Source organism: Procambarus clarkii, chromosome 27, assembly GCF_040958095.1.
Source record: "Procambarus clarkii isolate CNS0578487 chromosome 27, FALCON_Pclarkii_2.0, whole genome shotgun sequence".
Taxonomy (NCBI): Eukaryota; Metazoa; Arthropoda; class Malacostraca; order Decapoda; family Cambaridae; genus Procambarus; species Procambarus clarkii.
Genome location: NC_091176.1, coordinates 11,595,455 through 11,609,372, shown reverse-complemented (window position 1 = coordinate 11,609,372; position 13,918 = coordinate 11,595,455). Strand labels below are relative to the sequence as shown.

Sequence of the window (13,918 nt, the reverse complement as noted above, 5' to 3'; positions counted from 1 at the left end):
ATGTTTAAATTATGCATTACTCGAACCGGGGTCTAAAATGTACAAGAGCCACACGCTACCACTCTTCCATTAAGGGATCTACAAATAGTTCAATAAAACAGAAAACGTAGACATACTAACTTCTGCCCAGGGACAGAAAACTAAGGGACTTCCCTAAGTTTTGTATAACCCAATGACAATCAGAGCAACTTATCCTCAGGGAGGAAATCCGTTCACAGGAATGAATTAAGAACGACTACATAATTAGAGTTATTATCTACTCTCTATTTGTAGGGTTAGGTTAGGTTACTTTAGGTTAAGGTTTGGTTAGGTTAGGTTACAAGATGGGTATGGGGTGCATAATAAATGAACTAAACTAACTAACTATTTGAGTGTATCCGAGAATTCAGTTTACGCAAAACCAAATTCTCCAAAGAAAACATCTTCAGCATACACTTTTTAAATTTTAAACCAACGACTAATAAAACAATAAAGTTATAACTCGATATAATCTTTGTTCAGGACACAGATTTACTTGCCAGTGTTCATGTAAACTTTTACTGAAACCGTAATAAGGTTTCAGACCATCACAACTATGTAGATAACTATCCAGGTGGTTTGAGGGAGGGTGTGGTTTCTCAATGGATATAACTGAGGACGGGCTCAGTTATATCTTTTAATCCAAGACAAAAATGCCAAAAAGCTGACTATCATTGGCGTTAATGGTCTGTATTTGACTAACGAATATAATAAGTGAATGGCTAGATGAATACTGATTATAGTGTACTTTGAGAGAAAAACATTATAGTTATTCTTTTGAATCCAAATTAATATTGCTATATACGGTGATTTATTCATAGATAGGATTAAGAAAGGTTTGGTTAGAATGATTTAAGTGGAAGTAACATTAAACACGCCTTGAGTCACGGCTTCAGGGCCAAGTTAACTGATGTATAAAATAGACTGTATCACCGACTAGGATAATCTATATTTTGTATTTACACATCCTGAACCTGTCAACCATTTGTTTTGAGCATGGGCTGCAGGCACGCACCACAGGCCGTAAATTCAAAGGCGAAAAAACTTGTTGAAAATCATACGCAAATACTCTTTTGTAAATAGTGGTAGATAGATAGAATACTTTATTTGTGAGGGTGGTGGTAAGTGGGGTAAGCATAGCTATTGGAAACTTTAAAGCTCCCATTTTATAATGAATGGCACTTGAGGAATGACACTTAGATACTTACACGTGCACTTCCCTTCCTCAGAGTTCGTTGACTGGCGGAGAAACCTTCTTTGTGCTTTTACTACAAATGTTTACATACGTCGTCACGCCTCTGGTGACCATCAGGTGAGTTAACTAGTAAAAAACTGCCAGACTTTGCTCATCCAGGCTGTAGCAGACCCCAAAGAAGCCGTCGTCAATTTAATTTGACTGTGTATTTAAAATGTTTTAATATAAAGTATTTATTTATTTATATATACGAGAGTTGTTACATTCTTGTAAAGCCACTAGCACGCAGAGCGTTTCGGGCAGGTCCTTAATCCAAAATTTCCCTGGAATACTGTACGTTTTTATTGTTATTAACAAGCTTAGGTATACACAGCAATGTGCTGCTACCACCCTATTCTATATGAAAGATTATAGTGTAGATAAAAAAAAACTACGACCTTACAAATCGTTTAAGGGACCCATTCACTGCTGAGTGAACAGAGATGACAGTTAAGGATTGGCTCATTAAGTATCATTATTATATAGAAAAATTCCATGTATAGATAGGCCGAGGTTAGGTTAGGTGTTTAGGTTCTGTTAAACACTATTTGAATTTGCAGGTAGTACGTGGGTGAATCATTTTGTGAGGTGCAGTTCGAACAGAGGGCGTTAGCGAAGCCAACCCGTCCTCAGACCAAGTCCATTCCATCCAGCGGTCGACCCCAAAGACGCATTCATAAATTTTAACATGCTGTTCAATCAAAACAAGAATTTTCACAAATATACACTAGTATTATTTTATATTACCATATTGTACATATTTAGGCACTAGTTAGGTTAGGTGTTTAGGTTCTGTTGGAGATTATTTGTATTTGTAGTACGTGGGTGAAGCATTTACAGCTTTGTGATTCGAACAAAATTCGTCAGTGAAGTACTTGTTCCGGAAGTGTTCGGACGTCATCAGTTGTGAGTCGTGTGTAAACTGCTTTCATTCATAAACAGGGGGTATGGCGGGTGCATGGAATGGACTTTGGGTCTTTGTTTGGAGGACGGGCTGTTACACACGACTCACAACTGATTTCGTTCGAACACTTCCGGAACAAGTGCTTCACTGACGAGTTTTGTTCGAACCACAACGCTATAAATGCTTCACCCACGTACTACAAATACAAATAATCGCCAACCGAACCTAAACACCTAACCTAACCTAACCTATGCCTATATATGCACAATATGCTAATATATTATAATATTAATTTATATTTGAGAAAATTCTTGTTCTGAATGAACAGCATGTTAAAATTTATGAATGCGTCTGTGGGGTTGACCGCTGGATGTAATGGACTTGAGTCGAGGACAGGTTGAAAAATTCAGCCCGTCCTCATAAATAGGCTAAAGTTCATTCCATGCATCCACCATATCCCCCCCCCCCTCCCTATTTATGAATGAAAAACGGCTCAAAACATCTACACAAATCGTGATTTTAAATTCTAATGATTTCTGGTCTGTCAAACCCAATTTCTTGGAATGATATGGTATTGGTAACAGACGTTGGTGTTCCTAAGATTAATTCACCGAATTGACACAGTATAGGTCTGTGACGACACAGACTGTCTGTGTCCTCATGTTAGGATGTACCTGCATGAGATGAAATACGTACCAAGGAGATTCTGAACACTTTACTCTGTGCAGGTTATTAATGACCGCGTCTGCGAGATTCTGTTTATTTAGTAAATAGAGCTTTAAGAGTGCTTAAATTTCATATTGTGAGGCGCAGAATATTCACCTTCCTCCGTGTTTTAGTGTCTTGGCATTGTATTGTAATGCTGCTTGCTGTTTATATGTACAATTTAGCCAGTTGATTAATCTGAACACAGATAGTCTGTGTAAAGGTATTAATTTTTGTAAAAAATGCAGACCGTATCAGTATGAACTGGCGACATCAAATTTAGCCAGTTGATTAATCCAACAGTGACGAGAGTTAGAGGTGTTATCTTGATACTGCACGCATGCTATATTAGCACGCATGCTGTATCAGCACGCATGCTGTATCAGCACGCATGCTGTATCAGCATGCATGCTGTATCAGCACGCATGCTGTATCAGCACGCATGCTGTATCAGCACGCATGCTGTATCAGCACGCATGCTGTATCAGCACGCATACTGTATCAGCACGCATGCTGTATCAGCACGCATGTTGTATCAGCACGAACGGTCTACGGCTGAACATCTTACGCTGGTATGACCGTTGATCACTAAGACGGGAATAATGTCTTTAAATAATACTGTTTAAAGTACACCAGGCTACCCATTATACTCCCTGGTGAGGGGGTTCCTGAAGGTGTAGTGGGTAGTTACTTGTAGAGCGGGGTGTAGGTGTAGTGATAGTCGTTTATAGGTACATTATACTTGACGGAGAAAGTTCAGTCTGATGAAGTTAGATTTTTTTACTCTGTCAATTTGTTGCTGCGTCCGGAAGCTATAATGTCTGTAGGCCGTGCTGGATGTTGGATCTCCCGCGGCACTAATGCAGATGCTCGTCTTGAGTTGCAAATTTTACCGTAGAAGGTCCTCGTGGTCTAGTAAAGGACGTCTTCGACTCATAGCCATGAGACCCGGATTCGATCCCTGTCTGGAACAGGGAAATGACTGGCAAGGTGTCCTTTCACTTTACATTTCTGTTCACCTAGCAGTAATCAGGTACCCGGGAAAGATGTACAGTGACCACAACACAGCAGTTGCAACATCAGGATCTGCGGGTTGGTACAAGAATTCAACCAACTACGAACCACTTAGTTTGATGAAAGGGAGCAGTAGAACAACAGAAGTACAATTACATCGCATCAGGCTTGGATACACATGTGCATGGGGAAATAGGCTTACAGGTACCGGAAGATAAGAGGAAATGTCAACACCGTGGAGAAGACAGACCACTGGAACATTATCTAACACAGAGCACAGTTACAAACCCATTAAAATTTCAACTTAGATTCAACAGAGCAGAAGTTGTTGAACACGTGGGACAAAATCTTACTGAAGCGACCATACGAGTCATAAATACTCATACTCCGCCCAAGTAAAACAGCAACACTTAGTGGGCCAGCCAGAGGCTTAGGGCCCGCGCAGGAATATCCCTGCAAAACAAAAAAAAAAAAAGAAAAAAAAAAAGACCGGTACCCGGGAGAGTGTATTTACCCCATCCTTGGGACGGTCAGTCGTTGACCATAGCCCATGACAAATCTAGAAAGGACTGACTGGGCGCCAAGCCATAACTGTTCGCCCCTGTTCATCAAGCAGCAATTGGGGACCTGGGTGTAAACCGATTAGGGGCGGGTTGTGTTACAAAAAAAAAGAAACTTGTAGGGTAAGGAATGGTGGGAGAAAAAATTACCATTCTCCGGTACAAATGATCATTTATTATTTCCCCTTACCATTCCTCCTTCCATGAGGAATGGTAAGGGGAAATATTTCAGATTGCTAATAGGAGTCAAAAGTCGTTCATTACTATGTAAAAAAGAAAGAAAGCCTCATTGATTTTTGTGCATCTTAAGACTTATACTTATTCCATAGCTTCTAGTTCATTTAGTGTATTGCTAATGCGTTAAGCGCAGAGCGTAGACTAACAAACATCACGTCTGGTAAATTGACACATCAATACCAAAATTCCTACTTCAGCAAACAACACTTACACAGTGGGCAAAATATCACAGATCAAAGCAAAATAACAACGCCTAAACCACGTCATCAACGTTGATAACGTTGATTCAACGCCACTCTTGGGTATTGACCTCACAGGGTATGAGGTTGTGTAGGGTCCAGGCCGGATCGAAACCTCACCATTTCCTTTATTTTCAAATATGTGGATAAAATGTCCAGCTTTCATCCACGTTATTGTGACATGCTGTCCGCAGTAATAATAATTATGGTACTAAATATTACTGCGGCCCTGCCGCTAATAAATGTTCCATTATCAGGTCTAAGGAAAAAGGTGGAGGGTAGACTCAAGACGTCATAGAGTGTGAATCAACACCTGATAAAGTGACATGAGCTGTCAGGCGTTATCTAATCCCTCAATAACTTTTGCCAATTTATCTAACAGAGTGAGAGTTAGAGTTTATAGATTAGCAAATGTGAGTTTATTAACAAACCTGTCACCGATTTACTTGAAATAAAAATAATTACTTGGCTTAACGGATTGAGCTCATATCACGTCACGATACTGCACACGAACGCTCTAGGCAAGTGCTAGGCTGTCTGAGCGGTCACCCATCCATTCACTTGCATGGTCAACGTTGTTTAACCTAAATGTGTGTCTAGGAGTTACAGTCCCGCTCTTGTGCCAAGTAAGTCCACTACGGGCTCACCATAGCCCGTGCTACTTGAAACTTTTTGCTCCCAGTAGCTGAATCTTAAACACCAATAACAGTGTGTCAAGGACATCAGCTGCTGCATCGTGCAGCCCCCCGATGCACAAATTTTGTCTTTGCCGGTGGTCGAAAATTCCCAGTAATATTCTCACCGTTGAGGTCCTGTGTTAAATACCGTATATACCCGTATCATATATCACACAACAATATATACCCGTATCATATATCAACACAACCCTATATGCCCGTAACATATATCAACATGACTGTATATACCCGTTCCGTATACATACACAACTGTATTAGGTTCTGTTGGTAATTAATTTGCATTTGCAGTACGTGGGTGTTCAACCCGTCCTCGACTCAAGTCCATTCCATCCAGCGGTCGACCTCACAGACGCATTCATAAATTTTAATATGCTGTTCATTCAAAACGGGAATTTTCTCAAGTATAAATTAATATTATAATATATTAGCATATTGTGCATATATAGACATAGGTTAGGTGTTTAGGTTCTGTTGGCGATTATTTGTATTTGTAGTACGTGGGTGAAGTATTTATAGCGTTGTGATTCGAACAAAATTCGTCAGTGAAACACTTGTTCCGGATATGTTCGAACGTCAGCAGTTGTGAGTCGTGTGTAAACCGCTTTTCATTCATAAACAGAGAGTTTGGCGGGTGCATGGAATGGACTTTGGGCCTTTGTTTAGAGAACGGGCTGTAAAACTGATGACTGCGCTTTTGGGGTCGACCGCTAGAAGGAATGGACTTTGTCTGAGGACGGGTTGCGTCATCAGTTGTGAGTCGTGAGTAAACCGCTTTTTGTGCATAAAAAGGGGGTTTGGCGGCTGGATTAACGAGCTTGGGTATACGAGAACGGGCTGAAGAGAGATAAGAAATTTCCTTGCCCTTGTGTGGCAGTGCACAATCGAAAGTTGTTTTTACATATTCATACATTAAAACATTGATTGTAACCATGATATATATGTGCTAGTTTAGACCTATTGTCTTGTGTATGATCCTCTGTCCTGCGTGACAATGAATACCAGCATTATCCTCCCTTTAATAAGATTTAATTGAAATCCTCAGATTAGGCAAAATTGTAATTAATTTTGTCAATAAGGATGTTAATATTAATAAAGAAATTTTCGATAAAAGTTCGAACATCAGTTGTGAGTCGTGTGTAAATTGGTTTTAATTTATAAACAGACTGGCCATTGTTTATGAGGACGGGCTGCATGTTACGGACCCGAGTCCAGCGTCGGAGCACGGAGCAGTGACGACAATGCCATCTGTGAGTCGCCAGCCGAAAACCCCGCAACATGGACAACGCCATCTAGCGAGGACGGGATATACCGGCCACTGGAGCTGGATTCCCGTCTTAATCAGCTCATAACGTAGCCGTTGCTGACCTCTGGTGAGGTGGCACTTAGACAGTAAACGCCATCTATGGAGCAAATAGGTGGACGTTTCTGTCTAAGCTAGTAAGTGATGTTTCCTAGTGACCCCATGTAGTATCCCCAGTACTAATGACGTGTCTGATTGCAGAGGCATGAGGCTGCCAGGTGTACTGCTGATCCGGTTGCTCCCGTGAATTTGTTCCGCGAAGAGGATTTCCCGCTGCTCCCTCTGGAGGAGGACTCCGGGGGTGAGGAAGTGAGTGTCCCGTTCGCTGCTGAGGCTTCCCCAGCGTCGCCCGACGTTCCCCCGGTTGTCGCAGACCCTCCTCTGGATGTTGCGGTGCCGTCGGGTGTTACTCCTGATCCTGTCTCTGGCCCTGCTGCTCCCGTGGACCTTCCTGGTACTCCCTGTGAGGCGTCGTCGTCGGCTTCCTCGTCTTCGGCTGCTGAATCTGGCCCTGCATCCTCACCTCGGGTCCCGACTGTGCTGGGTGCTGGGGTGGCTGCGGAGCCTCCTGCTGTGTGTGGTCCGGTTCCTCCTGTGGTAGAGGCTGCTGCCGTTCTGCGTCGGGCGTCGGTACGTCCGGCTAGTGGTGCCCGTGTTTCTGGGTCAGCTTCCGGCTCTGACAATATCCGACCGGAGCCCAAACGTTCCAGGCGTTCGTCTACTGCCTGGGCCGATGTTGGGGACTTCAGTGACTGTGGGTCTTCGAGTGTTGATGGCATGGATCCGGATGCGTCGTTGTCTCCGCGGTTGGTGGTGGCGGAGGTTCATGTGCCTGCTGGTGCTGATGCCAGTGTCTCGGGTGTGCCTTCTGTTCCTTCCCTGCCAGGGGGCTCTCTGCAGTGGGGTGTGGTGGCTTCCGCTGCCAGGGATAGTGCGGATGCTGGTGCTGGGCGTGGCCTGGTCGTGACTTTACGAAAGGATGCGCGCTGCCCTGGTTCCCTGCAGTCGTCTGGTGGTGTGCCTGTGGCCGCTGGTGCCCCTGTGATGGTGCCCTCTGAACATCTCCCTCCTGTGGGGTTGCGACTTGAGGCTCTGGAGGCCGTGGTTGCTGAGTTCCTGCGGTCTGAAGTACCGGAGGACTTTCAAGATGGGCGGGTTCCCGATGTATGGCGTAGGGTGGCGGTTACTCGCCTCCGGAGTAACACCGTCTGGGTTCCCTGGCTGCAGGTGTTTGTTGCCGGGGTTCCGGATAACATGGTGTCCCCGGTGGAGGGTCAGACCACTTATGGGAAGTGGCTGCTTTGGGAGGCGTTTAATGTGCGGTTCCCCTGGGTCTTGTTCCCGGGCAAATATGTCAGCTGATTCCATGTTACTGTAGTGTTGTGTGCCCCTATGGCCTTTTGTTTGCCCTATTGTGTTTTGTACTCTTGCCTCTCCCTTATTTGTTGCGAGGCAGGTGTTTTGGTGAGGGCGCTTTTATTCCTGTCTTTACTTTTGTGTTGTTATTTTGCCATGTGTGTTCTACTTATGCATTGCTAGATTGTGTTGTTTTTTGTTTTTGTTTTATTTTTATTTTTGTTTTTTGTTTTTGTTTTTATTTTTTTTATTTTTTGTTTTATTTTTGGTTTGTGTGCTGTGCATTTTTCTTGTTCTATTTTCATGATGTCCTTTATGTTGTGTTGTTGTTCTCGGTCCTTCAGGTAGGTGCTTGTTTGTTTGTTGTATATGTTACTATGTTTCATTTCTTGATTGCATGGAGTGATTGTTTTTATTATTGTATATTTTGGGCCTCTTCCTTTGTTTGTTGCGAGGCGGTTGGTGTGGTGAGAGTGTTTTTATTCATGTCTTGTTTCTGTGATGTACATTTGCACCGGTGTTTTCTGCTTGCATTATATGTTGTACTTGTTTGTTCTTTTTATTTTGTTTGTTGTATATTGTGATTTTCTTGTTATGTTTTATGTTGTTACTCTTGATGTTTGATTTGTTTTGAGATGTTTTGTTTTGTGCTGTTACTGTGCTTGCTTGTTTGACATTGTTTTGTATTTTGTGTCTTGGTGTATGCTGTTTCTCGTGCCTTTACGGTGTTGATGTAATATGATGTACTGTGCTGTCGGCCCTTCTGGCCGCTGGTTTATTGTTTTGTTTTGTTATATTTTCTATGTTCTTGTCTTGTTTTTTATTGTATTTCATTTGCATGTAATACATGTAAAAATAAAAAAAATAAACAAAATAAAAATGTCACCTTAAAGCAGAAGACCGGAATGAAACCATGAACCTGATTAGATGATTCTGGCGGGAACTCTAAACTCTTGCGCTGATTGGCCAAGCTTGGGAGTGGGGTTCATTTCGCGCCAGAAACTACTAGTTAGACTGTTAGAGTAAGGAGATAAACTGTGGAGCTAAAATTATGTTTATAGGATAAATAACAGTTCCTGGTATCCGTTGCCAGATGTCTATAGACAGTACAGCACTTCCTGGTATTAATTACTTGGAACTAGCTGCGTGCATTGAAAATAACTGTTATGGAGTAACTTGACATGCAAGCGATAAGAACGCGCAGTGGTAATTGCCTCTCCTAGCGAGATACGGGACATGCAAGCATATATCATTGTATAGATTCGTAACAACGCGAACAGTATATGCTTTTATATATATTGCGTTTAAATCTTGCATATGGAAAAAATATTATTTTAAGCTATAATATTTTAAATATTAGGCTATTTTAGGCTAGATTGCATGTTTACATCTCTCCCGTGTTATGTCTATACTATGTTTTTGTTGTTTAGATTCAGCTACTCTGAACAAAATTTCCATGTAGCACGGGCTATATTGAGCCCATAAATGTGTACTTTCACTTTGATTAGTTTTCTTGGACCCAGTCTTTCATCATCTCTCACGGTCTATATATATATATATAGTCTGGTTCATCATTTCTCTCTCTTTTGTAAGGATTTCATTCACGTCTTCCCTCCCGCTGGAACAAATGTTTTTGAGCTCAGCGGCGCAGTGGGCAGACCCAGGAATTTTCTTATCATTGTATGTACTGCAGGTGTGAGTATAGCAATATTACCAGCGGGATGCGCAATACATGTGCGAGAACGGGTTGGTGTATCAGCAACCCGTTCTCGCACTTGCTTCTAGTCAATATTGGCTTATTTAATAAGCGCATATGTGACATACAAATTGATTGTGAATATTTTAGTTTACCTTGAAAAGCTTCATAGAAAACACCGACCTAACCTTCTTAGTATGTTAAAATAAGCATCTTATTGCTTCTTAATTACAATTATTACTTAACCTATATCGTTGATAGGTTAAGTAATAATTGTAAATTAGAAGCAATAAGATGCTTATCTTAACATACTAAGAAGGTTAGGTGAAGTTGGAGTTTTCTATGAAGCTTTTCAAGGGAAGCTAAAATATTCACAATCAATTAGTATGTCACATATGCACTTATTAAATAAGCCAATATTGACCGTAAGCAAGTGCGAGAACGGGATGGATACACACACAATGTGTGTGTGTGTGTGTACTCACCTAATTGTGCTTGCGGGGGTTGAGCTTTGGCTCTTTGGTCCCGCCTTTCAACTGTCAATCAACTGGTGTACAGATTCCTGAGCCTACTGGGCTCTATCATATCTACATTTGAAACTGTGTATGGAGTCATCCTCCACCACATCACTTCCTAGTGCATTCCATTTATTATTAACTACTCTGACACTGAAAAAATTCTTTCTAACGTCTCTGTGGCTCATCTGGGTACTAAGTTTCCACCTGTGTGTGTGTGTGTGTGTGTGTGTGTGTGTGTGTGTGTGTGTGTGTGTGTGTGTGTGTGTGTGTGTGTGTGTGTGTGTGTGTGTGTGTGTGTCTGTATGACGTACAGATAACTACCTCACAGATTACTTTTACCTTACTGTACACAGAATGAATATTGGTGAGCAATAAATATATTATAAGCCTAATATAACTATATAACAAAGTACATGTTAAGAGTTGGGCTTTGCAGTGCGTGGATGCAAGAAAACGTGCTCTCATAACTGAATTGTAAAACGCTCTACAAGACCTTGAGCGAGACTGACGTGCAAGGGGAATTGTAGAAGGTAATAACAACTAAATAACACTATTTAAATTGATGATGATGAAAATGCCCCGTTCTACCTGCTCTAAAGTGACACAGAGATCAGGTTATATGTAATCAAGGTAGACTGCGGAGCGATGACGTCATTCCGGAACCATACACACAGGCGTAGGTGTCTGACGAATAATACGCGCCGAGTACATGATATGCGACACATATTCCCAGGCACAAACACAGTACCGGTACATATGTGTAACTCGTTATATCTATGTATGCATAGCACCGGTATATCCAAAACATCTTACCCGGCCTTTTAGTTTTTAGTTTAGTTCATTTCTTATGCACCCCATACCTATCTTGTGGGCGGTAGTGGAAAGGGTTACAGACGCACATAATGGGCTCAGGGACTGAACCCCACAATTCATTTAGCTAAGCAAGTTACAATCTTGATGAGCTAGTTACAAAATTCAATATAAGTCGTCACATCAACCCGGCCTAACCTTGGAATTGTCACATGTTTATTAAGTCCACTTATAGAGCCAACTGTAACCAGATCTTCTCCGTGCACCTGCCATTATCGTGCACAGCGTAAGATACCAGCATACGACGTTATTAATAACAGAGAGAGAGAGAGAGAGACACTTACCTTATGACCTCCCGAGTAAAAATGCAATGACAACTACTTCCACACGTCCGCCAGTGCAGTCGGCGATCGATGAATGCAGCCCCAATCTCGCCTTCTCCGGCTTCATATTTGTTATCTTTCTGCGGTACAAACGGTCTTATTTTACCATATATTCCATATCTGAAGTTGCAGATAACAGTAACTGCAATGTGTTGTATAGATGGAAGTAACTGGTATATCAGTTGATCATCGTCGGTGTGGTACAAGTATTACTGGTATAACCGCTCGTACTAGTGCCGGTGAATGTAGGTCTGTGCCATGCAGTGATGTCAGCCTAGGTTTCATAATACTCTCTTTATTACTTTATGTCTAAGAAAAACACTCGATCGGTTCAATTATGTTAGACAAATGAACTTTTAAATAGCTAGGTCAGTAAGACATGTAGCATTACCGGTATAATCAGTACCATCTATTTTTATTGTAGTTATTATGTTAAAATCAAATTCAGCTACAATGTACTTTTTAACTACAAAACGCTAAGGGCTTTGCTAGACTGTGAGAGCACAAATGCTATGTACTCTCACAACCCAATGTACCCCTTCTTGTATATAAATAAATAAATAAATAAATAAATCTTTTGTATTAACCAATATATATTTACATATAAATATACAATATATAGTTAAGTCTATCTCAAACAAAATTTATACACACATTTTCTCTTTTATGGTATACATCTTGTATAGTGTATACCATAAAAGGGATACATACATACAATACATTGTATTGTATGTATGCCCTACATGATAATATGAATTCATGATTATTAATACATTATATTTGCAAGTTTCGTCTAGTGGATGTGAACGAATGAGACACATGGAGGAGCGGATGGCTGTCCAGTGTAGAGAGAGTTATCGGTTTCCGGACTGTTAAGAAGCTTCAAGTTAAAGCTTGATAAGAAGATATACGCTTTGATCTGCAGCTCCATGCAATGTAACGCTCTACTCGCTCGTATCAACTCGTTGCTATTATAGGTTTGCCGATCAAAATTAAACGTATACCACAATTAAGATAGGCGTTTCTGTTTACATAATACTTTAATTAATTATATATATATATATATATATATATATATATATATATATATATATATATATATATATATATATATATATATATGCGAACAAGCCTGAATGGTCCCCAGGACTATATGCGAATGAAAACTCACACCCCAAAACAATTTGTGTTCCTCACGTGTGCCCCAAAGAATGAGGTGATTTGGTGAAATGCTATGCCCAAGATTACCATCCGAGTTGCCGTCGGGGAAGTGGCTCAAATAGCCTCGGCTATCACTTCCTTTTGACGGCCGTGATGGTCAAGCGGATTAAGGCGCCCTGTAGTTACCAGTTGCGTTGCTTCTGGGAGTATGGGTTCGAGTCACTTCTGGGGTGTGAGTTTTCATTCATATATATATATATATATATATATATATATATATATATATATATATATATATATATATATATATATATATATATATATATATCTCACGAAAATAAACACGTGATTAAAAAATGTGACAATGTCAGACCACGGAGGAAAAATTAAACAAGAATTTCCTTAAGTACTTTCGTATATTAATACATCTTCAAAAGGAGTCTGACATTGTCATATATATATATATATATATATATATATATATATATATATATATATATATATATATATATATATGTATATATATATATATATATATATATATACACACTGGACAAAAATTAATACCCAAATTGGCCTCTTCGTTCACTTAGGAGAAGCATTTGATATCTTGATATCGCAAATTCTTTATTCAAAGGTAACGCAAAGAGCACTTATTCATTTTATACTACTAAGCAAAGCTCACCCTAGTACTGTATCTGTATTATCCTAATACATAACTCTATTATCAATTATATTACTTATTATTAACTATAATATATACCCCACCTTAATTTAAAATTTACAATACCTCTGTTAATTTTACTTATTAACATCCAATCAATTCTGCCAGTTCTAAATGTATGCTTGAATTACGTTTAAATACTTCAAGTTAAATTTATATTTTTGGTAACTTATAAATTAAATATAACTCGCAATGAAAATCTCAAATAACTTGTAAGGTTTAATAAGATTTGCTCGAAAGACTGTTTTATATTGGCTTTGTTAATAAGCAAACTGTACACCACCATTGTTATATCACCCATTGTTACGTTTTTGTTGTAAATGAATCGGCATAACGTAACCGGGGCTTGCAATCCAAGAAT

At 40.2% G+C, this 13,918-nt stretch overlaps 1 protein-coding gene across 1 annotated transcript in view; it reads right to left on the bottom strand.

Annotated features, from left to right (window-relative positions):
- LOC123762660 (uridine phosphorylase 1) overlaps positions 1–11,652 on the bottom strand; it is an 80,957-nt gene extending 69,305 nt beyond the window's left edge. Inside the window, exon 1 of the mRNA XM_045749313.2 lies at positions 11,634–11,652. The gene's annotated coding sequence lies outside the window, so the exon portion shown is untranslated. The remainder of the gene's footprint in view (positions 1–11,633) is intronic.
- Positions 11,653–13,918: the final 2,266 nt, after the last annotated feature.